Source organism: Myodes glareolus, chromosome 12 (assembly GCF_982192425.1).
Source record: "Myodes glareolus chromosome 12, mMyoGla1.1, whole genome shotgun sequence".
Classification (NCBI taxonomy): domain Eukaryota; kingdom Metazoa; phylum Chordata; class Mammalia; order Rodentia; family Cricetidae; genus Myodes; species Myodes glareolus.
The window spans coordinates 53,943,642-53,968,610 of record NC_142037.1 but is presented as its reverse complement, the minus strand read 5'-3'; positions in this window follow the sequence as shown (position 1 = coordinate 53,968,610).

The following is a 24,969-nucleotide window of genomic DNA, read 5'->3' as shown; positions in this document are numbered from 1 at the left end:
TAGACAAAATTCAATCCATATCAAAGCATTTTGAGAAATTATCTGAAAGACTTATACTGCTGAATTTGATAATCAAAATCTGCTAAAAATGTAAAATAGGTTAGCAGATAGGGTATCTCTCTAGAACGTCAATCTTCCTACCATCCAAATAATGTCCAAGGAAGAGATGTTACATTTATCCAGAAAACTATCATACCTTGGAATCATATGTGAAGACTAAGGACCAGAGGCTAAAAAACTCAATGAAAGCACTAGAATTACACAGAGGTCAAGTGATTCAGGCTTTACAAAAGACAGTGGTAAAAATTTTAAATGTTTGAGGAAATTATCAGAACTGATGAGCAGGAAGGGAAGATACAATGACAGGATTTAACATTAACAGTATGTGTCAGACAGAGTCAGAGATGACTTACCTGAGTTTTAGCTTCCTACCCTGTAAACTCCTCTGACAAACTATCAACACCTAAATGCCCAAAAGAATTCGCAGTATGTATATAGAAACTATAGGTACGAACAATCTAAAAGAAATAAAGCAAGTAGTAGTATCTTATGGCTTGCATTTACCACTTGTTAGGGAGATGGTAAAGACATGGGCCTCCAGCAATAAGGCTACTCCACATGTTGGCTTCAATTAGTTTTAGTTGTTCTGGAATATTGGTCACAATTACTGTAGAAATGCTATTGGCAAGATCAGACAAAAATTTTAGAACAACAGAAAAAAGCAAAAGAATTTGAGTCTTTTTAAGATCAAATTCAAGGTGAACACCCTTAGCTGACCCATAGGATAAAGCTCTTTATGATGAACACATCTTGTCCCTATGCAACACAGTAGCTTTAAATGCTTGAGATATGATCTAAGAACTAGGAAGAAATGTTGAATCATATATTAGGGTTAAACAAGGCAAAAGAGAACCATTTAGTGAATTTTTACAAAGATTAAGTAAGGCTGTACAACACATACACATATGTATGTCTATGTATGTATGTATGTATGTATGTATGTATGTACACTGACCAGTAGAATAATAATTGTGGCTCACTTAAAAATCGAAGAAATCAAAGCTGGCTTTGGAGCTAGAATATAGCTATCATTCTCTAAATGCAAGCATGATGCTAAAGGAAAAATTCGGAGGGTTTCTTTAATGTCAAGAGCCATCTGGTATGGGACATAAAGTAGAAAGAATTTAGGAAAAATTTTGCTTTCACTTTTCTCCATACCTTTTTGCATCTCTATTGTACCTTTCATTGAATATATGTATGTATGAATAATGTTTAAGCTTTCCATAATAAACAAGAAATTTTACTAAAGTTATCTTTGAAGTTTCCAGGAAGAAGATAGGGCCCACAACAACAATTCCACCAGGTTGATATGAAGTCATGGTTCTGATAGTGCTACTTTAAGATCAGTTTTAGGTACTAGTTATTCAAAAATGAATTGAAAGGTGGAAACCTTGGTACTCTGAAATGGTGCACCATCTTACAGTGTACTAGCCAGAACATTAAACAATAACTTCAGAAAATCTATATCAACTACTTAGAGACTATTTGCAATTATACCAGACAGTAATCTTGAAATTTTACCATCATTTTAGTTTACCGGATCCCATTGAAGTTTCCAGGAAGAAGGTAGGGCCCACAACAACAATTCCCCCAGGCTGCCAAGTAATATTGAGCATACTCACACTAATAATAATAGTGAGTAAAAGAGTAGATTCTTGTGAGTTATTATTTATAGGCAATTTACATTGATATATAATCTTGTATATGTTACAAATTCAAGTTATATTTTTCATATTGATTATGCTCCTATTTATGTTTACAATCACTGTAGGTAAATTTTATACTAATAATGTGTCACAAAAATTCAAAAGCAGTTTTATTTCCTTGGTAGAATTCAGCCAAAGTTATTCTATTTTTCAAAAATAGTTTGGAGTGTATCACATTGGAGGTGGGCTTTGGCATCTCATCTATTCTTAAGCCACAGTTTACTACATTTTTCTTGTGGATCAAGATGTAGAATTCTCAGCTTCTTCTCTAGCACCATGTGTGCCTTGATGCTGACATGACTCACCATAGCAATAATGGACTAAACCTGTGAAAATGTAAGCAAACCCATTAGATGTTTTCCTTTATAAGAACTGTAATGGTGCCAGTACCTTCTCAGCAATAAAAACCCGAAGACACTGAGTATATTATTAATTTAGTAGTATTTATTATACTTAATACTTTCAGATTAGTGCATGTTTAAAACCTCATCACAGAATCTTCTTCTTCTTTTAGTCATAGATTACTATGAACACAGAGAAAGAGAACTGCTTATTGTGTGGTGAATCAGGAACTATAGTGTGTCCAGTCATAAAGGGAATCCCACCACAAGACTTCAGCATCATCATAAAACATCAAAAAAGAAAAGTCAGAAAAATTATGAAAGCTTGACGTAATGTGGTGTGGGAGAATTGTCTGTATTCTGTCAATCATATTTTAATAAAACGCTGATTGGCCAGTGAGACAGTATAGGCGGGAAAGCCAGACAGGAAGTAGAGGTGGAGCAAAGAGACTGGAAGTATTCTGGAAAGCAGGAAGCTCCCTCCGCACTCCTGCGCAGATCACCGGAGAGGAAAGATGTAAGCTGCCCTGCTGGTAAAGGTATGGAGCCATGTGCTAATGTAGATAAGGATTATGGGGTAACATAAGTTATAAGAGCTAATAAGTAGCCTGACCTAATGGGACAATCAGTTTATAGTCTTAAGGAGTCTGTGTGATTTCTTTGGGATATGCCGGTTGTGGGGTACCGGGCGGGAACAGATATCCCAACAAGCCGGCCCTCATGTTACAGTAATGGATGACTACAATAACCCAAGAACCACAGTGACTTAGAGACCAAGCAAAAACCTGTACATTATCACACCAACAAATAATCCTACCACAGACTGGGGAAGTTTCTATGAACTCTCAACCCCTAGAATAGGGGTTATCTAGTTGCAGTTGACGTATTCTGAAAGGGATATATGGTTTCCACAGATACACATTTTCTAGTTTATGGCTCTATTCCTTTGTACATATTATGAAACAAAGTATACTCAGTGGGTTTTTGATAAAGAGCAAGTGAAGTTGAAAAAGAACCATGTGGGAAAAAGAATCAATTAAAGAGAAGGATACTGAGTGGATTGGGTCAATCCACATTGTATGTATGTATAAAATTCTAGAATAACTAAAAAATATATAAAAAAATATGTGTTTGTGATAAAAGTTCAATAGAAACTCCAAATGTCATTTTGTGATTTTTTTTTAGGGAAGTGTTTGTTTTATCATTACATGTGTTGATTTTTAAAAAATGCAATTATTACAGAAATAATTTTGTGTACTCAATGACTGTTATTTAGTAAGAAAGCTTTCTGTCACTGATAAGATATTACTCTCATATATCCTAAATATGTTCTAGTATGTTTACTTGAACAATGGAAATTTCACAAATAATCTAATTCATTCCACTTGTGTGGTTTGAATAGTTTACACTACAGGCATAAAAAAAGTATTTGTTGAAAATATTAAACAATATCATTACCCTTAAGCATTTTAAATTTTCATGATCTTAAACAATATTATATATCACTGAGGATGTCAGTAGAATGCATTCGTGATAGTCTAAATCCTAATAATCACCACCCCCCATACATCTGCCTTTTATGTTTGCTGAATGTGGATTTTAAACATGAAATTAGTGTAGATGTTTAAGTCTTTTGATTAGTCTGTGAATAATGCAAAGAATATGACATCTTAAAGTGTCATTTTAGATAATAACTCTTTCTGATAGAAACAGTAATTTATTGTTGGTATAGTAGAATTTACTTGTGATCTGTAGTTCATATTTCTGCAGAGGAAATCTTGGACAATTTCAAAACTTATTCTTTAGCATGAGTTATACAAATTAACTGAAGGGTAGACTTGATTCAAATTTATTTTAAAAATAAGTAAGTCCCATGTCTCTTTTTCACATAATATACATCAAAATAATTAAACTAAATGATACCCAGAGCATGTTTTTAAGTCCTATTTTTAAATTTATATTAAAGTTTTTCATTTCAGGGGCACAAAAAGATATTATGACATTAGTTCATATTATTATTTGGATAGTAAATTTTTATCTTTTAAAGTTCATGTTTTGATGATTTAGCACTATTTCAAAGTAGTAAACATTTAACAATTAGAAGTAGGTCATGAGAAGGGAATGATATGGAAGGACTCATTGGTAGCACTGCCTTTAGTCTCTCAATATTACCTGGCAACCATGCTTTAAACAGGTTTGTTTTGTCATTCATTTTTTTCTTTTTTGACATTCTTTCTAAGCAGAAGCCAATATATAATAGAACCCACACTCTATGAACTGGGACATTAAATAGTGAACATAATCAAGCTCTTTCTTCAGTGGAGTTGACTTTCAGTGATTTTTTTTTTGAAGAGTGATGAAATTCTGGTTATCATAAAATCGGGGTTACTTATCAAGAGTCTTCATACTCCTAGAGGTGTTGGGGCCTTGTCCCTATCTTTGAAAAGAACAGTCTTGCACTAGGCTAATAATTGACATTAATAGTCTTTCGTACCACTTCTAAGACAATGAAAAATGCAGTTATTCTCAGGTCTTCTTTATCATCTACCAAAGGTTCAAAGTGCACATTCTGACAGATCAATCAATTGTTTTAAGTTCTGTTTTTGTTTAATTGTTCTCTATGGTTCACAAGTTTTGTTACTTTTTTAATATTACAATTTAATCACAACATTTATCCCTTTTCTTTTCTCTCACCAAACTTACTTGTATAAATCTGACCACTCTCTCCTTCAAATTCATGGTCCCTTTTATGACTTAATATTATTTAATGAATATATGTATGTTTGTATAAATACTGTTTTGTGTTAGAGGTAAAGGAACAATCTTTTATCCATTCTTTTTTCAACAAATTCCTTAAACATTATATAATTGCATACTACAGCCCTGAAAAATACCTGTCTTGATCATTATTTTATAAAAGTTTAGAAATAACATATGTAAAAATTTATCCTAACTCATAACTATGATTAAAAACTGATTAACAAAACATTCAATAAATGTATAATTCTTTAAGCTATACTGCGTAATATTTATCAGATTAATTCATTGGGCCTTCTTTTACATTTAATTATGATTTCAATATTGAAATATGAACACATCTTAGAAAGAGTTAGAAATATTATTGGAAATGTTCAATCACAGAAATAATTTTCTTTACAGGTTTGGGTAACTGTTCCTGGTTTCAATCTTGATGATAAGAGTTAAAAATTCAATAATGCACATGGTAGAAGCAGATAAATGAAAACAAAACCCTTTTTCATCATCTCTACATATTCCCTGTATATCCAAGCAGATAGTCATGCAAAATAATATGTACAATAAAAAATAAAAAGAATAACCCTAAAATATTAAATAACTATTGAATTTTGTTGTATTTAAGATTTGCTTCTCTTTCATTTAGTTTCATTGGTTTAATATGTTTTTTTTGTCCAAATGCTTCAAAAATGTAGTTAACTTTTAAATGCCATTTTTGAGCCCTTGCAGTCTGCCTTGATCCTAAAATTCTGGGTAGTTAGATTTTATTACACCCATCTATAAGACTATTTATCAATTACCTTTCAACTTATTTTTATCATATTTAATTTCCATATTCATTATTAATTATAGCCTTCCTCCTCAAAAATTTTGGATGGAAGTTTTTAAAATGTAAGGAGTAGGCTACTCTTAGCAACTTTGCAGCTCATAATCAGTGCACAAAATGTTACTATTCATGATATTATGTCCCTTGGAACAGGAATTAGAGATGGTTGTCAAAGGTTTGGCATTTTTACTCAACATTATTTGAAATTTTAGGGCCTGGAATATGGAAGATATTAATTATAAATTAACAACGACCAAAAGGCATGAGAAACTTTAAACACTGAAATATTGATAGGGAATTCTAACGTGGAGAGAAATTTTGAATTCTGAAAAGACATAATTAGATTAGTCAATTAAGAATCAATGGATATTCAATAAGGTCATTCCATGGTAGAAATAGGCATTTCTGTAAGTTTGAATGTAAGAATCACTTTGGAAATAATATAAAGGTATTCAGACAATTTACTATTCTGGTACAGTATCTTTTTATTTTGAGTTTATTTAGAAAAATAAATTTTAATTATAGACAACTATATTCAGTTACAAATGCAAAATTTAACAAATTTCTCTTTCTATATTGGCTTTATCTGGAAACTCCTTCAGCCAATATCCATTAAGACATGAGCCCACATTGGGCATGTCTCATGTACTATAAGCTCAGGTGAAAAGCCTTAACAGTCTTCTTTTCTGCTGAAATCTGTTCCAGTTCCCAGCATACACAGAGAACTTCAGACTGTTACCCTGACTGTGAGTTAATCCCCAATTAAATAAACTTTTGTTATACTACAATCTGGGTTATACCTTTAATCCCTGCACTTGAGAGGCAGAGGCAAGATCTCTGTGAGTTCAGGGCCAATCTGATATACAAAGTGAGTTTTAGGAGAGGCTCCAAAGCTACAGGGAAACCCTGTCTTGAAACAAACAAACAAAGTATTCTCAAAATTAAAATGTATGGTCTTTTTGTATGAAAATCCAAAACAAATTCATATGAAAAATAAGATTTAATCAATTTTGGGGCTGCATTTTATTCCATTGTAGATAGCAACAGTTATGGAATGGATGAAAACTTGCTTTTATTACAAATATTTCTTAGTCATAACTTGACTGTTTCCGCAATATTTCAAGCAATCTGATTCAATGACATAATTAATCTGGTATGATAAGAGATAAATAAATCCATATGTAAGTTCTTAGTAGTTCTTCATTGGAATTTCATTGTAAATACCAACAGGTCAGAATTCAGATGGAGCACCCCTCTGCAATCATCACTTGGACAATTGTTTAAATTACATAATTGTTGTCATTTATTGTAAGAGTTTTTATTCTATACTAAAGCATCTTGTAACAAAATTTTTATTTCTAAATGTGTCTCTAATAAAAAAGTTGTACACGAAATCATTCAGTTCATCATCGCTGTTATTAATGTAATTTTCACCATTCTTTTACACACATTTATTCATGTGAAATCAACAACATCTTTTAAAATACTAACAAAAATAGTATTTATCAAATTATATTGTTTTATATTGCATCGTATAAAAAATTCTCAAGTGTCTTGTTTCTTAGGTAACACTGCTAACATAATGTTTCTTTAAATTTTCTCAAGTCAATGACATTCTCTCTTTAATTATGTATGTTTTATTTTTTACATTGCTGGCAACTTCAGTGAATATTTTCATACTATTTTTTTCCCGAAAAGATTGCAGCAACAGGAAAGCCATGCCTATTTCAGACTCCTTACTTGTCAATGAGTGCCCTTCTCTCTCTCATTTGTCACAGTTTGAAAGATTTTGTCACAGAGGGCACAGTCTTTTCTTTTTCACAAAATGAAGATAATGAGCCCTTGTCTGATGTCATTTACTGTTGCAGAACAGCCAAAAGTCAATCTCATTGTGTTTTGCCTCTCTCTCCTTAACTGCAGTTTAAATATTTTTTAATTTATAGAGAATCACTATACTTTTTTTTTTACAATTTTATTTACAACACCCTTGCCAGTTATTACTATTTTGATTTATTTTTACACAAGTGTGTATTTATTATTATAAATAACTTACTATGTAGTTTGCATTTTTACTTTTCACCACAATGAGTTTTTTTTAGTTAGTCCTCCTAACACTCTCCTCATCTCTCTCCTGTTTTCCAAACTTTGACTAGTTTATCAGATCCATATTGGCATTTAAGACTGACAGTCATGCCTGTTCTTTCTTGTTCCTAACTATCATACTACATTTTGATTTGCCATGTGCTTTTCCTTCCATGTAACTCCTAAAAGTACACACCAAATGTGAACTTCTTGAATGAATGCATTTGCTTTCTATTGGAATTAAAAAAAAAATGGCATGGGAGAGAAAGATGCCACGCAACAGAGCTCACATAGAAAGGACCCCCCCCACCCCGAAAGGGAACATTTAAAGGGAAAAGGGGAGGTGCGAGGGAGGCCTCTTGGAACCCAAGCAGCCAAGGAAAAGAGAGGCAGAGAGAGAGAGAGGAATAGAGAGTGGGGAGAAACAGAGAGACCGGCAGAGAGAGAGAGGGTAGAAGGGAGGGGGGGAGGGAGGAAGGGAGGGAGGGAAGGAGAGAGGGAGAGAGACAGAGAGGGTGGGGGAGTGGAGGTGGGCAGGACCCTTTTAAAATGAAACATAGTGAATGCACACAGGAGGAGCTCTTAGCTGCAACAGTTGAGAATGAGTCCTGTCAGAACCCCAACAGCAGGATAGTACAGATGAACGTTTCCCCCTTTATATTTACTATAAAATGTAAGGAGTTAGAAAGGAATATAAGATGAGGCATGAATGAAGATGTTGCGTTCTCAAGACTACTGGGTACTGACCTAGGGGGCATCATTCTTCAATGGGGGACCTGGCAAACCTGGGTGGCACCATCAGGCACCACCTAAATCTGGCAAAATGCTGTTGGAGGTGGATCCAGTTTGACTGCCTAGGGCTTAAAGCACCTGATCCTTTCCCCATAACGAAAGCAACCCCTGGACATGTTTGATAGTTTGGTGCCTCCAGCTCTAAGGCCAAAAGCTCGTAGTTCTGTAACAATAACTGATTCGAATGGTCAGTGGGTCTCCAAAAACATCCCAATGGGAGCAAGGAGGTATAAACGATGACAGAGTTCCCATGAATGACAGAAAACCTGAGAGTCTGCAAGTCCCAACATCCCAGGAATTCAGAGAGGGTCGATTTAGAGACAGGCACAGCTGTTTTGTATTTCACCAAACTTATCGAAAATGATTCGAGGCTCTCAGTCCGAGAGAGGAAAACCAGAATGTAAAGTGAGTACTGCACAAGAAAGGAAGTCTTACATCAAGAGTGATGGTGAGAGGTGGATAGTCCATCCCGAGTCCTGATTGCCAATACTGAATGAAAGGCGAAGCTGCTAATGATCTAGAAATCAGATTTGTTGCAGGTGAAAGAGAGCAGATCGATTGAGAATGGCGCAGGTGGGTAGGGTCCCAGCATGAAGTGATTACTTTCTGGTGGACTCTGCCACTAAGCAAACGTGCTGTATGTAACAGAAATAGTTTATAAGAGGTTTATTGGAAGAGCAGAAAAGTAGAAGAGTGAAAAAGTAATAACTCTTTCATTCTATCAGGACAGGGCCATAGGGCAAAGCCCGAATGGCTCAAGGGTTTGTGAAAGACACACAGGTCACCCAGTGAGTTATCATGCAAAGAGAGGGGGCCCAAGGCTTTTGAGCCTGAGAAAGACATTGTTGCCTGGTACCAGGACCTAATGAAGCCAAAAGGCTAAAAATTACACTTGAGAGATGAGTCCACAATTGGGAAATAACCAGAGGTGAGAAAAGGGAGAGGCTCATCAATCTTGCAGGTTTTTAAATTTTTATTTATTTAAAATTTCCACCTCATCCCATCCTCCCATTTCCCTCCCACCCCCCTCCCCTCCCCCTCGCTCTCCAGTCCTAAGAGAAGTCAGGTTGTCCTGCCTTGTGGGAAGTCCAAGGCCCCCCCCTCCATCCTAGGAAGGTGTGCATTCAAACAGATTAGGCTCCCAAAAAGCCAGTACATGCAGTAGAATCAAAATCCAGTGTCATTATCACTGGCTTCTTAGTCCTCCCTTGTTGTCAGCCACATTCAGAGAGTCCCATTTGATCACATGCTCGTTCAGACCCAGTCCAGCTGGCCTCGGTGAGCTCCCACTATATCAGTTCCACAGTCTCCGTGGGTGAACGCACCCCTCGCTGTCCTGCCTTCCTTTCTTATATTCTCCCTCCTTCCCTCCTATACACAAAGGATAAATAAGCAGAGAGTGAAATCAGAGAAGGCACGTCTTTCACGATAGCCAAAAATAGCATAAAGTATCTTGGGGTAACTCTAACCAAGGAAGTGAAAGACCTATTTGACAAGAACTTTAAGGCTTTGAAGAAAGAAATTGAGGAGGATACCAGAAAATGGAAGAATCTCCCATTCTCTTGGATTGGGAAGATCAACATAGTAAAAATGACAATTCTACCAAAAGCAATCTATAGATTCAATGCAATCCCCATTAAAATCCCAACAAAATTCTTCACAGACCTTGAGAGAACAATAATCAAGTTTATATGGAAAAACAAAAAACCCAGGATAGCCAAAACAATCCTATACAGTAAAAGTGCTTCCGGAGGCATTACCATCCCTGACTTTAAACTCTATTACAGAGATACAGTAATGAAAACAGCTTGGTATTGACACAAAAACAGAGATGTTGACCAATGGAATCGAATCGACGATCCGGATATTAACCCACAAACGTATGAAGACCTGATTTTCGACAAAGGAGCTAAAACTATACAATGGAAGAAAGAAAACATCTTTAACAAATGGTGCTGGCATAACTGGATATCAACATGTAGAAGAATGAAAATAGATCCATATCTATCACCATGCATAAAACTCAAATCCAAATGGATTAAAGACCTCAGTATAAATCTGACCACACTGAACCTGATATAAGAGAAATTGGGAAGTAGTATATAAGACATGGGCACAGGAGACCACTTCCTATGTATAACCCCAGTAGCACAGACAATAAGAGCAATAATGAATAAATGGAACCTCCTGAAACTGAGAAGTTTCTGCAATGTAAAGGACACTGTCATTAAGACAAAAAGGCAACCTACGGACTGGGAGAAGATCTTCACCAACCCCGCATCAGACAAAAGTCTGATCTCCAAAATACATAAAGAACTCAAGAAACTAGACACTAAAACTCCAATTAACCCACTTAAAAATGGGTTACTGATCTGAACAGAGAATTCTCAACAGAATAAGGTCAAATGGCCAAAAGACACTTAAGGTTTTGCAGGTTTTGGATGGAGGGGCTTAGCGCTGGGAAGAAGTGAGGCTGTCGTTTGTGAATTGAGTTCCAGGATTCTGGCATGCATCAAACTGCCTGTAGACAGGAGGAAGCACCAGGAGAGCCTTTCCATGTCAGGGAACCAGTGTTGTAATTAAATAAGAAAGTGGCACGTGATAGATGCCACATGGCAGAATTCACAGAGAGTATTTTATTATTATTATTATTAGGATGAAGGAAGAGTAAAAGGGGAAAAGGGGGTGGGGGAGACCGGCCTCTGAGAACAGGAGCATTGGAGGAGAAGAAAGAGGCAAGAAGTAGAGAGGCAGAGAGGGGGGGGGGAGGAGAGAGAGGGAGGGAGAGGGAGAGAAAGAGGGGGAGAGGGAGAGGGAAAGACAGAGAGAGAAAGAGAGACAGACAGAGAGAAAGAAAGAGAGAGAGAGAGAAGAGATAGATAGGCATAGAATCAGAGAGAGGGAGAGAAAGGAAAATTCAGACAGAAAGAGAGAAAGAGATAAACGGGAAGTGGGGCAGGGTCTTTAAATGGGAACATAGTAAATGTGCAGAGGAGATGCTCTTAATGAATACAGTTGAGGATGCAGCCTGTCAGAACTTCAAGGTCAGGACAGTACAGTTGCCTGAATACTAACACTTTAAATTTCTTATTTTTCTGTCTCTATCTCCATCCGCTCTCAAGCAGCATGGGAGAGAGAGGAGGGGGTATGGGGGAGCAGGACAGGATTGGGAGGAGGGAAGGAAGTGTAAATAATTGAATGGAGAAAAATTTAAAAACATTAAAAAAATTCTTATTTTTCTTTTTTCTTTCTCAAATATTAACACTTTTTTGAAAAATCTGAATAAGGCTTCTCTCATGATATAAATAGTTTCAGATAAAATATTGATAACTGAATGAATAGCTATTTCATGAGTTTCTACTCCATGGACCTGAAGAAACTCTTCCATGACTGGAGGATTTTATCCTTCTCTTTCATAATAAGTCTAATCTTTCTCTCATATAATAAAACTTGTTTCTCTCAGTCCTTTAGCAGAGTGGCATCACTTTCTCCTTATATTTCTTGTTTCTTTTCAATATGCTGCTTTCTGATCATGAAACATTTTAGTGTTTTGCAGATTATTTTTTATAAATGTGAGATCTCTCTGCATATCCACCTATTAATGTGTGTAACATGAAGTCCGGCTTGTTGGGGTTTCTGTCCCACCCGGTACCCCATAGCCAACAAGTCCCCAAGAAAATCACATACAGGACTCCATAAGATTATAAACTGATTGGCCCTTAGCTCTGGCTACTTATTAGCTCTTATAACACATACTACTCCATTATCCTTATCTATGTTAGCCACATGGCTCAGTACCTTTTCTAGCTGGGCAGCTCACATGTTGCTTCTTCGGTGCTCTGGGCAGGAATGGCCGAGGGAGCTTCCTGCTTCCCATAATACTCCCATTCTCTTTGCTCCACCTCTACTTCCTGTCTGATTTTCCCACCTATGCTTCCTGCCTGCCTAGTCAGCATTTATTTAAAATATGATTGACAGATTACAGACAATTCTCCTGCATCAAATGTGTTTTAAAATTTATGCTTGTCAGTGTAATTTCTTTTTTAAAAAGATGAAGATATAAACAGAAGTGGCACAAAAGCTAATTAAAATTGTTATATGAAGCCTGAAGAAAATACATCAATTCTTGCAATAACTTTCTAAAAAGCTAGTACTTTGAATTAATCATCTATAATCACTTCAAATATAATCTTTTTTGTTTTCTGTTTGAGAATTGGGACTCCTATAGCCCTCACTTGCCTCTGTGTCACTCTGACCAAAGATATTTCCGACCTTCCCATTCTCATGCCCTCACCCACAAAGGAACAGGCTTGCACCACCACACCTCAAACTGCTAAGCAAGCTCTCTACTGATTATCAATTACCTTCAAACCTCAAATGTCTGTATTTCACAAGGATATTGTGATTGAACTCACCATTTAAATGTTATGTCAAGAGTGTCATATGTTAAATTTGCAGTGACATAATAACTGTTCTAAGTCCAATACATGGGTTTAGGAGTGTGTTGAAGAAATACAATGCATCCAAAGTTGGAAATTAAGACTGTGTCCACAGGAAACAGAGATCTCCAAACTATTTTTGAGAAATAGAATAATTTTGGCTAAATTCTAAATTCTAACAGTTATGCCTACTTAGTAATATGACCAGATTTTAAATTAAATAAGCATCTAATAGGTTTATAATGAAGAGAAAATCTAAATGACTACTTCATATCCAAAATATAATAGATCAGCTTTTAAGGCAGTTTCATGGACAAAATAGTCATAAGTGTACCACAGTGCAGCTAATATGCACTTTAAGATATTAGCTATATAATAATATCTTCATACTTATTTTCACACTAAGCTCCAGGCAGTGGGGTTTATTATACTCATCCAGATACAGAAGAAGATAAGAAAGGACAGAAAATACAATGTAGAGCAATGTAACATTGTTGTAGCCTACACAGCTACATTGAAAATTCAGCTTAATGCAGAATCCATACGTTATCTACTTTTACATGTTTAATTATTCGTTGTTCTCTGATCAACATGATTAGTCATTTCCTTGGCATGAATTACAATTATTCATCATGTTCAGTTTTCAAAAGACGTTATTTGTTTGAAGAGTCCTCCTTTTTTGTTGGGGGTAAAAAATTAGTAAGTGAGTTATCAGATTTTCAAATATTATGAGAAACTACTCAAGTAAAACAAATGTAAACTTTTCTCATCTTATTTCATATAAAATTAAAATGATAAGACTAATAATGAATTATATATATTAAGAGTATCCTACTCTACCTCATATATTATCTAAATTTCTCCATTTAATTTCCTTTTAATGTTTATGATATTTTATTATAATATCTGACATGCTGATTGAAATTATGATGTGTACTTATTTATATACTTTATTTCTTACTTAAGAGACATAGTTATATTTCTGCTTCATCCTGAAACATAAGTGAATTTGAAAGCTATATGTCTTTGAATTGGTGTAAACTACACAATTCAGCACTCAATTTGACCATTTTCTCAATGTATTGTGTTTGTCTTGTTTTTATCTAAGACAATGTCAATAGTATATCATGTATGGTGCAAAATTGATCAGAACTCACAAAGTGATATATACTGTATAAAAATATCCTCTTAGGATCAAATGTTGTGTGTTATTCTCTTTGTGTTCTGAAAATAAAATTTGTTTGGAGACCAGAGGGCAAAGCTAGCCAATTATTAGTTAACCTTCTACTTAGCAGTTGTGGCTCATACCTTAATCCCAGCACTTGGGAGGTAGAATCAGGAAATGATAAGATGGGGTGTCCACATGATCTCTGGCCCCATTCAGACTGAGGAACAGAGAGGAACAAATCAAATGGAGGCTGCTCTCAGTCTTTTGATATTCTAGGATTTTACCAAGATATCTGACTCATGACTTTTATTGATAAGACCAATTAGGACCACTCTTCAAAGAACACTAATAAAATGATAAAAAATTATAATGTAAAATGTTATAGGAATATTTAATAGCATACAGACAAGTCAGTATAAATTTCTGACAAATAATTTTATAAAATATTTGTTTCAATACACTATGGATGCTTTAACAAAATTTATAAAAATGTATAGTACTCACAGTGAGTTGTTTACCACCTGTCATTAGTAGGTGACAATCTTGTGAAATGGTATGATATTGGTAGCAGAATATTTATCTGTGTTCCTGGGAGATTATTCCAATTATTTCAACTATGAGAGAGAGGCCCCTAATACAAGAGCACCCACATATTTAAAAGAAAAATTACTAAAACTTAAATCACACATCAAAACCCATGTACTAATAGGAGAAGACTTCCAGACTCTTGCCAATGGACAGGTAAACCAGAAAGAAACTTGACAGAGAATAAGAGAAGTAACAGATGTCATGAATCAAATAAACTTAACAGACATCTATAGAACATTCCACCCAAACACAAAAGAATATATCTTATTCTCAGCAACTCATTGAAACCTTCTCTAAAATTGATCACATGCTCAGCATCAAAGGAAAAATTCACAGATATAAAAAAATTGGAGTAACCCATCTGTGTCTTATCAGATCACTGTGGATTAAAGTTAGAATTTAACAACAATACTACTCTCAGAAAGCCTACAAACTCATGGAAATTTAGCAGTGAACTACTGAACCACTCCTGGGTCAATGAAGAAATAGAGAAAGAAATTAAAAACTTCCTAGAATTCAATGAAAATGAAGGCTCACAATATCCAAATCTATGAGAAATTATGAAAGCAGTGCTAAGCGGAAAGTTCATAGCCCTAAGGGCCCACATAAAAAAAATGGAGAAAGTTCACATTAGCGACTTAACAGCACACCTGAAAGCTCTATAACAACAACAACAACAACAACAAAAAAGCAGGCTCACCCAGGAGAAGTAGAAGACAGGAATTAATAAAATTGAGGGTGGAAATCAACAAAAGAGAAACAAAGAAAACAATACAAAGAATCAAATGAAACAAAGAGCTGATTCTTTGAGAAAATCAACAAGATTAAGAACCCTTATCCAAATTAATCAAAAGGTGGAGAGGAAACATCCAAATTAACAAAATCAGAAACAAATGGGGGACATAACAGACACTGAGAAAATACGGAGAATCATTACATCATACTACAAAAACCTGTACTCCACAAAGTTGGAAAATGCAAAGAAATGGACAATTTTTTTAGATAGATATCATATACCAAAATTAAATCAAGACCAGGTGAACAATTTAAATAAACTTATAAACTGCAAGGAAATAGAAGCTGTCATCAATAATTGGATATTAATCCACACCTATGAACAGCTGACTTTTGATAAGAAACTAAAATTATACAGTGGAAAAAAGAAAGAATCTCCAACAAATGATATTGAAATAACTGGATGTCAACATATAGAACAATGTAAATAGATCCACATGTATTCCCATGCACAAAACTCTCAAGTCCAAGTGGATTAAAGACCTATATATAAACCCGACCACACTGAACATGATAGAAGAGAAAATGTGAAGTAGTTTTGAATGCATGGTCACAGGGGACCACTTCCTAACTATAACCCCAGTAGCACAGACACTGAGAGCAACAATAAATAAAAGGTACCTTTTGAAACTAAAAAGCTTCTGTCAATAAGACAAAAGGCAGCCTACTGAATGAAAAAAGATCTTCACCAACCCCACATCAGACAAAGAATTGATCTCTAAAATATATTAAAAAACTCAAGAAACTAGACATCAAAATTGTAAATAACCCAATATAAAATGGTGTACAGAACTAAACAGAGAATTCTCAACAGAAGAATCTCAAATGGCCAAAAGATACAAGAGGAAATGTTCATTGTCCTTAGCCACCAGGGAAATGCACATCAAAATCTCTGAGATACCATCTTGGACCTGTTAGAATGGTTAAGATAAAGAACATCAATGCCAGCTTATACTGGAGAGGATGTGGAGTGAGGGGAGCACTCATTCATTGCAGGTGGGAATACAAGCTTATATAACTACTTTGGAAATCAGTATGGGGTTTCTCAGAAAATTAGGAATCAATCTACCTCAGGTCAGCCATACCACTCTTGGACATATACCCAAAAGATGCTCAATCACACTATAAAGGCATTTGTTCAATCATGTTCACAGCAGCATTATTTGTAAGAGCAGAACCTGGAAACAACCTAGATGTCCCTCAACTGAAGAATGGATAAAGAAAACGTGGCACATTTACACATTAGAGTACTACTCAGCAGTAAAGAGCAATGACATCATGAAATTTACATGCAAATGGATCAAATTAGAAAACACTGTCTTGAGTGAGGTAAACCAGACCCAAAAAGATGAATACTCATTCATAAGTGAATACTACCTGTGAACAAAGAATATTGAGCTCAGCATGCTAGAGAAGCTAATTGATAAGGAGAACTCTCAGAAAAGCATGTATAGATCCATCTGAAAATAGAAACAGACAAGATCTCCTGACAAAATTGGGAGTATGGGATTGAGGGTGGGGAGAAGGGAGAGTGGAATGGGAAGAGGAGGAGAGAAGAGGGGGGTGGCTGAGAAGAACTTGAAGGGATGAGATAGTCAAGAAGGAGGAATGACGGAGATGAGAACAGTATCTTGATTGAGGGAGCCGTTATAGGGTTAGTTAGCAAAAAATCTGTCTCTAGAGAAATTCCCAGGAATCCACAAGGATGACCCCAGTTAAGACCCTAAGCAATTAAAGAGAGGGGGCTCGATCTTAACTTGCCCTGTAGTTAGACTGATAAATATCTTAAATATTACCATAGAACCTTCATCCTGTAGCTGATAGAAACAGAAGCAGAGATTTACATCAGAGCACTAGACTGAGCTCCTAAAGTCCATTTAAGGAGTGGAAAGAATGAGAATATAAACAAACAGGTCAAAACCATAAAGGGTACCCTCACAGAAATAGTCTACCTGAGCTAATGGGAGCTCATCAACTCCAGCTTGTCTGGGAAGGAACAAGCATAGGGCCAATGCAGTCCCTCTGAATGTGGTTGACAGTTGCATGGTTGGAGCAGACTGGGGGGCCACTAGCAGTGGCACCAAGATTTATCCCTAATACATGTACTGGCTTTTTGGGAACCTATTCTCTTTGAATAATCCTTTGCTGAGCCTATACATAGTGGGGGGGGGGGCTTGTACACTCTCCATACAATGTGTCTTACCCTCTCTGAGGACTGGATGGGGGTGGGGTGAAAGGATATGTGAGGAAAATGGGAAGAGGAGAAAGAGTCAGAACTTGGATTGGTATGTATAATGAAAAAAGATAGTTTGTTTTCTTTTAAAAATATAAAAAGATGAAATATAAAAAAAGCCAACAAATACTTCCATTTTTAATTGGCTTTCATATGGGTTATTATTTATCTTTAATTGGATATTTATCTTAATCACTAAATTGAAGATCAGATATCGTGGACCACGAGTTCTCAAACTGCTTTGTTTTCATATGAATCAATCCAGTCATTTTGATGGTATATGTGGTGTGTGTGTGTGTGTGTGTGAGAGAGAGAGAGAGAGAGAGAGAAAGAGAGAGAGAGAGAGAGGGAGAGAGAGAGAGAGAGAGAGAGAGAGAGAGAGAGAGAGCTTGTGATGAGTGTGCATGTGTGTTTTAAGACAGCGTTGATATATGTATACCTAGACTCCTGAACCTCAAGCTGTAGAACAGGCTGATATCAACCTCAGAGACTCACTTGATTTTGCCTCAAATTTCATGGTTACTCAATGGATTTTTATCAAGCATTCATTTTCCAGGTCGACAAACTATTAGAAAAAGTGTTATCTTTTGAAAAGCAAAGTAGTTGTTTAAATAATATGGCAAGGATTTACTTTAAAATTTAAAAACCTTTCTCTGTATATCATTAATGGAGACTTTCTAAAAGATCTTGCCAGAATCGTTATGTTTCACTACTACCTTAAATAACATCATTCTTTTGGGTCATATAGCACACCAAATAATCAACAGCTGGAATATCACCTGAAACCTTTTCTAGAATAGTCTGTTCTAAATTCTGCACAAATCTAGCAACCATGTGGGTAATTTGGTGTATGGACTATTCAGAATACAAAACACAAGTAACTCTCTATTCATGTATGTCATTTTGTCTTGCATTAGAGTCTGGTTTTACAAAACTATCATTCATATTAGAAGAAAAATCCCTGCTTATCTGATACACTAAGATTAATTGATAATTGATAATCTGATACACTAAGATTTTCACTTGTTAAATGTCTTCAATATACTTGGCCAGCATAATATCATGTGGAAGAGACCAGAGATAAAGATCCCTTTCTACTAAGTTCCTATGTAAATCTAGGTAATTACTATAACCTTGAGTTTGGATAGGAAGATGACTAATCACATTATAAATACAATAGGAAGCAAAGAGAGAAAATAAGTCGTGAGGTGACCACATAAATTCCCAAAACTGCTCCCAGAGATTTATTTTCTCCAGCAGGTCTCTATGTCTCAAAGCTTCTATACCCTCCCCAAATAGTGCAGCAATAACCCAAGTCTCCAATTACATGAGACTTTACAGGGCATTTCTTCATCCAAACCACAAAACCTTTCCAGAGAATTTTTTTCTGTCAAACATCATTTACCCACCCACTATATTAATACCCACATTTTTTATGAGGCATGATGAATCAAAGATATTTTAAAGCCATCTTAAATTTAGATAACTGTAAATTTGAAATAAAATTAGTATGTAGCATTTCTGTATTCTTTACCATAAATTTTAATCTAAATATGTGGTTGCAAGTGTCTGTTCTATTTATTGGAATTATATATTTTGAGTATCTAGTTATAGCCATATATATATATATAATGAATATTCATGAAGACAGATATATGTGTCTTATTTTTTGAAATGTAAATTATAGACGTTAAAGTTTCCTATTTAAAGTATGTCATAAGTTCAACAAAGGAAAATATTTCTAAGGTAGCTAGCCTAATTACTTCTCCTGCTGTGCTAAACACTGTGACAAAAACAAATTGGGGAAGGAAGGCTGTATTTAGTTTTCAGATTATAGTTTAACATCCAAGAAAGATAACACAGGAACTCAAAGGAGTAACTGAATCACATACCACAGAGAAATGGTTTCTACTAGTTTGTTTCCCTTGCTGGATCACCTTGGCATCTTTTGTTTTGTTTTGTTCTTTGTTTTTTAATTTTTTTGAGACAGGGTGTCTTTGTGTAGCTTTGAAGACTCACTCTATAATCCTGCCTAGCCTCAAACTCATAGAGGTCTGCCTGTCTCTGCCTCCTGAATGTTGGGATAAAAGGCATGTGCAACCACCGCCCAGTTCACATTAGCATCTTACACAAAAAGAGTTCACTGATTTAGGCCTAGCACAGCCTTGAGTAAGCTAAAATCACTCATCAGTCAGGAAATGCCGAACATATGTACCCACAGTACAATTTATTGAGAGAACAATCTCAGTTGTGACTGTGTCTTAGCTCATATGCTTAAATCTGTGAAGATAATGGTCTTTAATAAATAATTATTATAAAGTTTAAAATATAATAATATATTTTCTAAAATATATTTTAATATCCAACCAGAAAACATTTACTTTACTGTCAAAGTGAATGTTTTCTGAATTTTAATGAATTTGACAACATAAATCCCTGTAAAAGTACTAAATTGTGCTTAAAATACAAATTACATTTATTCTCAGATATTATTATTTGTGAATGTAATCTTCTAATAGCACCAAATGGGAATACTGACAGAACACACATTGATATTATTCCTGTATTTTTATTAATTTATTTTGATTTAAAGTAATGAATTATAGATACAATGGAATTAGAAATAATGATGCACAATATGGTACAAATGAAAATGATTCAGTTGGGAAATATATTCTTGCATTTCATTATCATAAACTCTATAAATGTTGCCTTTGCCTTTATGCAATTATAATATATTACTTCCTATATCTACAGAACTCGAAAAAAAGCTTTAGGAGTACAAATGTGAGTTTTATGACTAAGAATTGCAAGTAATAATAAAATAATTAATAACACAAAAAATAGCATATACTTGCTATATCAGTTAATTTTTTGGTATCTCAAAATTAACCTTTAAGTCAAAAGCAAAAGGTAAATAAACATACTGAATTGATATCAAACAAACAAACAATGAAACCTTAAAGGGATAAAGAGTGGAAATGAATGGCAGAGTAATTGCTATAACTGAACTTATTAAAATCAAGATTGTTTATTTTCTTTTATTACTTTGAAAGCAGTATGATTTGAAATTATATAGAAAAGTATTACTTCTTATATTACACATGGAAAATTAAAGAAATTATGAGTTTGTCAAAGAAATTGGTTAACATAATTTCTTGATGGATATTGTTAAACTGATTTATTTTAATTTTTTTATTTACTTTGATCAATTTGATGTGGCTTTCATATACTTTCTTTTTTTTAATGGGCTTGTTAAACGTTATTCACATAGCTGACTGAGTGTTTAGTTTAGTGGTAGAATATTTAACCAATAGAGATGAGACTCTTAAGAAAATCAAAAATTAAATAAAATAATAACTAAATGCATAATTTCTATATCCAATTCAGAACTACTTACCATGCACATATTATTAAGATATTCAAAAGACTCAAATGTATTTATTTTTAAATCTATCATGAGATATGTTAAAAAGATTGGTAAAAATCGTCACGGGCTCCACAGTTTTTAAGTAATACAACCAACTCTTGCATAAGTGTTATATTTTTTGACCATATGTTAAATGCTTGTCATAACAAACATAAACAAATAGTATTACTCTGCAAATTTCATTTTAAAAATACACTAATGTTCATGTGTTCAACGTGATAAATAGATTAATAAGTAGAATAAGAGTTTGGTGTCCTCGGGGCCACAGTCTACCAAGCTAAGCTTTCAACTTGTGTAAAGGAATTAAAGAACAGCCTAGATTAAGGCATTGTGGATCTTTAGTCTTGGACTTAAGGAAAGAGTGACAAGATGATCTCTCAGTTGAAGGCCAGCCTGACATACAGAGTAAGTTCAGGGCAGCCAAACTCAGGCAGTGAAGAAAACCATTGAAAATAGGAAACAGGTGAAGATGTAATTGAAGATGAGGGCTCCATGTCAGTCCGGCATGTAGCAGAACTTAGCAGCTTTGGTCTCCTGTTTCTGCTTTTGAGTCATGGATAAAAGAATGGGATTATGGAATGTCCCACTGTGACAAAACAAAAGCTGCTGAGGCCATGTGTATGGCAGTAATGTTCTTGCATGGCATTTTAGAGAAATAATTATGTGAAGTTGTGAAAGAGGAGCCTGGATTGCCTGGGAGGAAACTTTAGAAATCTCAGAGTCATGGGATATATGCCAAGAGGAAAGCTCCTAATAGGAAATGGAAGAAATATGTTGCAGTCATCAAAGAAAAAGGGAGTTGAAGATCTTAACTGTTCCTTTTGACATTAGACACGGAAATGCGGAGTTTGGACTTACTCAAATAATTTTCAATCTTGTTTTTTGGGCCAGTATTTCCCCACGATTCACCTTTCTTTACTTTTGGAACTGTATTGTACATCCTTGTCATTGTGTATTGGAGGCATATTTTCTGATTTTTTTTTCATTTGATTTTAGAGGGTATTACAGTTAAGATACTGTGTGAATCTCCAAAGAGACTTTGAACAGTTTTATTTTTAAATAAAGACTATTATAGATTATGAGACTCCTAAAGGTAAACTGAATGCATTTCTGAATTGTGTTATTGCTCCAAGTCTTTGGGGGCCTGGGGATGTAATGTAGTGTTTTGTCTAGAAATGGCTGCCATCAACACATGTGTTTGAATCTTGGTCCATAGGGAGAGGAAATATTAGGAGTTGTGATCTTACTTAATGAAGTATGTTGCTTTGGGGGTGGACTTTGATGACTCATATATTCAAGCTATACCCAGTGTGGTCACATACTGCTTCTGTTATTGGTGAACCAAGATATAGAACTCTTAGTTCTTTCTTCAATACCTTGTCTGTTTGCATGCTGTCATGCTTCAGGACATGGACTGTAATTGAGTCCCAATTAAGTATTTTTCTTTATAATGGTTGCCTTGGTCATGCTGTCTCTGCACATCAATAGGAGCCCTAGCAAAGACACTACAGACATCTGCCCCTAGATACTCTGTTTATAGAGAATCTATTTTTCTTTCCCTTTTTCATTCACTCACCATGATTATCAAGTTCCCAGGAATAGGATGTAATGGGAAGTACAACAGTTTCTTAAACCTTCACTCATAAGCTCTAGTATTTACTTATTATGGGCTAAAAGGAATTTCTGGCTTTATAGCATGTAGATGTGAGTACTAAAACTCTGTGGGACTATCTAAACAACAAAAACAAAATGAGGTAAGATTCCCCAACACAATGCAAAATACTTGAAAGGTCTCATAGAGGCAAGCAAGGGTTAGTATACAGAGCTACGATGTCTGTCATAACAAAATCCAACCAGGGGATCTCTCATAACTTCCCACCATGGTTGATTTCTGGTGTTGTTTCTTTTAGCAACATGTAGATAGATATTGATGCTTTCATGCTGTGCCTCATGGGGTTATTGTCTTTCTATGTTAAAGGAAACAGGTCTCTGTATTTCTTTATCTTTAAAGAATACCAGTCTAGCCTGATTAGAGACTAACCATTATAACTCATTTACTTTAATTACCATCACAGGTTTTACAAATTTTTTTAATTAACTTGGTATTATAGAATCAATACATGAAATTGGTGGGTGGGTGGTGATTTGAAATTCAGTCTAAAACAACCAAGAAGCTACAGAGTTTATATGTTGGAGAAATAACTCACTTTATACTATATGATTATAAGGACATGAACTTGGATTCTAAGAAAACATATAAAAGTAGGTATTGCAGAGTATAGCTATAACCCCATGTAAATACATCCATACTATACACAAATACAAATTACACACATATATATATACATATACATGCACATATACATATATCATACACAAACATCCGTAATACACACATACATGCATTTCAAGAAAAAATACTTTTTTGGTAAAGCATGAATCTCCCCAATACATTCATAACATTCTTTCACTGCCTATGCTACACAAAACAATTTTTTGGATAGTCTTGTGTGGCAGTATTTTGTTTGTGCACTACAGATAAAGCCTGACTGAAGATAAGAGGGCAGATCTAGTCACTAGATAGCCATAGAGGTTGGAAGATCTGTATAGACAGACACAAAGTGATATGACTGGGAAGAGAGAGGAATATAAGGGGAGAGGAGACAGGAAGGAGCTCAGTTCCTTTTCAGTCTGAGGATTTCGTAGAGACAAGAGGTAAATGAATCTTGCCCCTTTGTCTGTCCGATTTTTCAACATTAATCCCACTATCTGGCTCTGTGTTTTTATTATTAAAACCAATTATAACTCATGCTGTAGTTTTGTTAATTATAAGGTCTCAGGATGTGGCACTCCATTAATACCTCTGTGAAGCTTACTTGTAAAGTAGATGCAAGACTCTAGGTATAGTAATCAGTACTAACAAACAATTAAGATATAAGGATAGAGCCACAAGCTACTAACAGGCTTCTAGGATATCACAATGAATTTTCTGGAAATTACTGACATTTCCAGAAAAAGATGATTGAATATTAATTGTCTAATTATTCATCAATCTGATTACAAGGGAATCCCAATTTGGGCTCTCTCTCTACTATTGCTTGGAATCTCTGATGGGTTTATCTTTGTGGACTCTTGAGAAATTCTGTAGCCCCAAATTTCTTCCTAACCTCTTTCGTTGCTCCCTAACTCTGTCCCTTTCCCCCCTCTACCATTCCATTCCCTCATGTTCTCATGTCCAATCATTTCCCCTTTACTGCCCTCATCCTTGCCCTTAGTTTACCCAAGAAATCTCACCTAATTCCCTTCCCTGGGTGATCCATGTGTCCCTCTTAGAGTTTCCTTGTTACCAGGGATTCTATTGAACAGAGGGAGAATGGAATAATGACCAAGGGAGGTCAAGATCATAATGGAGAAATCTATAGAGGTAGCTGAATCAAGCTCAAGGAAACTCAGGAACTCTAGACTGAGAGTTGTTGAGAGTTGTGGGACCTAACAAGACTCTCTCTCTCTCTCTCTCTTTTTTTTTTTTTGAAGAGACAGTGTTAAAGTTTGTATTATTTGAGGGATCCATGGCACTAGGACCAGGATCTATCCCTGGTGCATGAGCTTATTGGAGCCCATTATCTACAGTGGAATGCCATGCTTATCCTTAATGCAGGGTGGAAGGACTTCCTCATGATGCAACTTAATGTGCTAGATTTTGTTGACTTCGTATGGTAGTCCATAGCCAATGGAAGTAGAGAATGGGTGTGTGC